Source organism: Cucurbita pepo, chromosome LG02, assembly GCF_002806865.2.
Source record: "Cucurbita pepo subsp. pepo cultivar mu-cu-16 chromosome LG02, ASM280686v2, whole genome shotgun sequence".
NCBI classification, from domain to species: Eukaryota; Viridiplantae; Streptophyta; class Magnoliopsida; order Cucurbitales; family Cucurbitaceae; genus Cucurbita; species Cucurbita pepo.
This window is the reverse complement of record NC_036639.1, coordinates 8,413,826-8,418,561: the sequence shown is the minus strand read 5'-3', so window position 1 is coordinate 8,418,561 and position 4,736 is coordinate 8,413,826. Positions and strand designations below refer to the sequence as shown.

The 4,736-nt window shown below is 38.8% G+C and overlaps 1 long non-coding RNA gene across 1 annotated transcript in view; it reads right to left on the bottom strand.

The window, feature by feature from the left end:
* Nucleotides 1-2,865, bottom strand: part of LOC111787974 — an 8,357-nt gene extending 5,492 nt beyond the window's left edge. Inside the window, exon 1 of the long non-coding RNA XR_002814074.1 lies at nt 2,513-2,865. This is a non-coding gene — a long non-coding RNA (uncharacterized LOC111787974). The remainder of the gene's footprint in view (nt 1-2,512) is intronic.
* Between the last annotated feature and the right edge of the window lie 1,871 nt (nt 2,866-4,736).

The following is a 4,736-nucleotide window of genomic DNA, read 5'->3' as shown; positions in this document are numbered from 1 at the left end:
AAATTCCAAATATATAATTTCATTCAATTATCTCATATACCTGGATTATCTTACTATTTAATATATCAAAAATAATAAATATATTTTTTTCTTATTTAAATACTTTACATTAAATGTATTTTTCTTACTTTATATTTATTATATCTAATATATTAAATACTAATTTTGAACCCTTAAAATTAAATATATTTTTTGTATTTCCATCAAATACGTTAAATATCAATGTGAACACTTCAAATTAAATACTTTTCTCCTTTGAAATTTTCCTTCAACTAAATTTATTGTTTTAGTGTTACCATGAGATAGCAAGGGAACTTTATGAACCAATTGATTATAAGTTGTAATGATATAAAATTAATTAATTAACTTTGTTCATTAACTATAGGTCACTCCACTTGTAACGATTTTGAAAAAAAAAAATCATGGTCGCCAGAAAACGTGAGATTTTCGGGGAGACGCCAAGAATTTTGCGTCTCCAACTGACCCACGACACCACGCCCCCTCAATACTCGAAAACACTCCAAAATCTTCCGTCATTTTGAAGAAACAGAATGATATGTGAAAATTACTACAAGGGGAGTAACATTCAGATTACCTTGTTGATCAAATATCTCAAGGCAAGAACATTGTTGGAGATTCGAATCACTCCACAAGCAAGATCGATCATGTCTAGCTTGAATGATTCTTGTTGATCAAATATCTCAAGGCAAGAATACTTGATTGAGATTCGTATCACTCCACAAGCAAGATTGATCATGTCAAGCTTGAATGGTTCTACCGGCAACCTAAACTACATAGAATTGCAAAGAAACTTAACCATTGACTAAAGAAGAGCACAAATGCTTCTTTTACTATATTTTCCAAATCTACTTACAAATACAGCATACATGACTTTATATAGTCTCAAAATGAAACTATTAAAGGCATTCTCAGAGTGGTAACATTCCCACTTAATGACCATAATTAACCATTATGTAATTGTAACCTAAAGTAAATAAAAAGTCTTAAAATATATTAATGAAATACAATAACTATAAATTACTCTAAATTGTAATCTACCCAAAATTTATAACATGAAACTTCACTTTTCTTCAATGTGGCATGAATTGAAATATCTTTTGATAATTTCAATAATATTTTATTCACATCTTCATTGAAGTATATTGTATGATGGATGTCTCTTTGTTCATATCACAGAACATAAATGGACGGGGAAGAAAACTAACGCCAAGGGTGTGCCGTTCCCACGAACGAAAACCGGCGAAAATAAATCAAACCCTACTTGATATGAATTCAACTGCTGACCCTTTGCATGTACCCGAAGGACCGATTATAAGAAGCAAGGTTAAGAATATTCAAGAGGCCTATACATTGCATCTTCAAAAGCTAGCTAGTGTACAGGGTTGAAACAAAGACTTTTAAGCCCAAAAATCTTTATAGCATTAGCATATCAAATCAAGCCCAAAAATCTTTATAGCATTAGCATATCAAATCAAGAAGATAATGGAGTGGCTGATATTGGAAAGTAATTAGAAGACTTGTCTTTGGTAGTTGAATTACCAATTAAGAAAATTTATGGAAAGTAATTAGAAGACTTGCCTTTGTTGAATTACCAATTAAGAAAATTTATTAATGCCTTATTTGCTTCAATTTATATTTAATAGCATTTATTAATAGTGTGTATGAATGCCTTATTTTCTTCAATTTGTATTTAATAGCATTTATGTCACAACCCGATTTTTTAGGCTTCGAAGAATCGAAATCGTGACTAAAAGGACGAAATCGAAAACAAACAAAAAGAAAATAAAAGAAAAGAAAAGCAAAGTAAAAGGATAAAAATACCATTCAATTAAAACAAAGAAAAAGAAGATTTGTTTCGAAAATATTACAAAGGAAATCGCAAATGTAAAAATGAAATACAAAAGACTCTAAATATGAAAACGGACAAAGGACTCTAAAAGACCGACAAGGGACTGACGCTCCGGAACGACACCCCTCTATGACCGCACATTTCTTGAACACCTCCCCGTATCGACTGGTACCTGAAAAAAAAAAAGGGAGAAAGGGGTGAGTATAAAAATATACTCAGTAAGCAGCCTACTTGTAGGCTCTTTTCGCATCCTTATCTTGGTAGGTAACCACGGTCTTTCTCAGGTTTCTAAGGAGAGTGATCTAAGCTACAACTCTCTTTTCTGTATCATAAAAGGCTTGCCCATCTTATGCAGTGAAATGATCAGTGTCCTGAGGTGAGGCGCGACCTCATAAGCAAATCTGAGGGGATCGTATGACTGGATCTGAATACGTGACTCTCTCTCTGAACATCATCCTTGGAAGTTAACTGACGACCCTCACACGGGACCATACATCCACAAAACGGGGTGCGACCCCCTTTGTGCCGGTCAGCTACTGAGACATCCTAAGTGGCTCCACGTCTCCCGCTCAGGGACGGGTTTCTACGGCCCAGGAGTCATGTTCAGAAGACCCCTTAGCTATCACCACTAGGTCTGGGCACCTGTCACACTTCCCTATCCGGATCTGCAAAGCTCAACGATCACCGTACCGGAGCTCTGTCTCGACGGTATGGTATCGGAGGAGAGAGGGAAGTGGAGGTTCTGATGACACTATCTTCACTGCTCAACTCTAACGGGCTACCTACAGTTACTGTGGTGACCTATTATTCTTCCTAGGGTGGAACTTGGTGCCTTAGACTTAGATTCGTGTTTCTCTAGGATTCTCGTGCCTGGTGTCACAAACCTATCGGGTTTGGAATTCTGGGTTCTGGTTCCGCCGGTAATCATTTCGCGGGTCTAATTGCACGGTATTCTAGAGGTCCCCCAATCTAGGGTCTCGTCTAGCCTACTTAGCCATTAGCATCCTAATCTAAGCTCATAATTTCTTCCTATTCATCAAGAAAGATAATACAAGCAATCATCATACAATAGAGTTTACACGCAGCAGTTCATGCAAAATTATCAAACATGCTCAATGGGAAGATAACGTCCATCTTTACCCGGAGCGCATATTTCACAAGTTTCCCAACCTCCTCATGCATACATACATTATCATAATTCCAATCAAAACAGATTTAATACACAACTTGTATCTAGTTTTCCATAATCATCTCATATTCGCAGTTTCTATAATAATATTCTAAGACCGGCTAGCTAATTTCATAGGTGGTAGCATGCATGCTTGTTCCTAGCGGTTCCTACAAGTACTGCTCGTGGGAATCCAAATGGCTACTNTCCCAAGCTTGAATTATTTGCCGGAAAAGGTTCAATAAATTCTGGAATTTCCTTGATAGGTCCTAATTCACATAATAATAGGATCAGAGTTGAAATCGGGGCGAAAAACAAGCAAACGGAGGTCGAACGGAGGGAAAAAGATCACCCACGCGCCTACACGCACGACTGATGCGCTCTAGAGGGTGTACTATGCGCGGATTCTATGCACACGTACCCATGCGCTTCTTTCTGTGCAGTCGCGGGTCGAGACGGGTCGGTTCGGAGAGGTCGGAGCAGTCTCGGGCGGTTGGGTTCGCGTGCGGAGTGTCGGTTCGGACTCGGGCCGACCCGGTTGCGCACGCCTGATGCGTTTCTCCAGCCTGTAGTCGCCACATGTCGATCGTCGGCCGACGCGTGGCGGCGATGCCTTCTCTCTCCTGCATATTTTCCAAATTTTCCAGAAACCGTGAGTTTTGCGTTTTCGATCCATTTTCTTCCGATTTTCTTATCTTTCAATCCGTAATCCATATCAACAAAGTTTCTTCACGAAAGTTGTAGATCTCATATTCTACTTCTACAATATATTTTTTCTTTATTTTTTTTCCTTGAACACAGGACAAGTTAAGGTCGTCCAAAGATACGGAACAACTCACATTTTCTGTTTTGGATCGGTTTACCCAAGTCCGACTAAACTCCGATTTCGTCTGATTCTCGTCCAGGAACTTCAGGAAACCTGTGTGAATCTTAATTTAGTCACATACCTCAAAAACTCCAAATCTAACGCTCAAGAAACTCCTCAGATCTAGATAAAATCGAAACAAGAAGTTCGGAACCTTACTTTGTCCGTTCTCGGATTTTCTTTCCGGAATGAGTGGATTCCACCACCTGAACTCCTTTTCCTGCACTGAGAGAAGTATTGCTTCGAAGTTTCTTGCCTTGGATTCGATCTCCAATGGCGATTTGTCATTTCTGTTCTTCCTCTCTCCCAAACCCTAACTTCTTCTCCTTTCTCCATTCTCTCTCTCTTTTTCTTTTCTTTTCTCTTTCTCTTTCTTCTTAGAGCCCAAACAACTAGACCCCTTGGGTAAGACTAGGGGCAAAATGACCATTTTGCCCCTATGTTGTTATTTTTATTTTATTTATTTATTCATCTAAAAATTCGGGTATTACAATTCTCCCCACCTTAGGAACTTTCGTCCTCGAAAGTTTATCCTCCCTAGAAGATTTCGGGGAAAGACCTCCTCGTGTCACCCTCACATTACTAGGAGGCTTCGTTGTCGTGACAGTTTTCCCATAAGACCTTGGCTAATGGAATTTCCCTTTTCGTGGTTTCCTTCCGTCACGTGCCATTATCCCAATGGCTTTTTCTTCATACGTTAGATCCTCCCGAAGGGAAAGTGTCTTGTGATCAATGATGTGAGTTGGATCCAGAGTGTACTTTCTCATCAGCGATACATGGAGTACGTTGTGCACTGCGGGGAGCGTGGGTGGTAATGCTAGTCTGTATGCCAC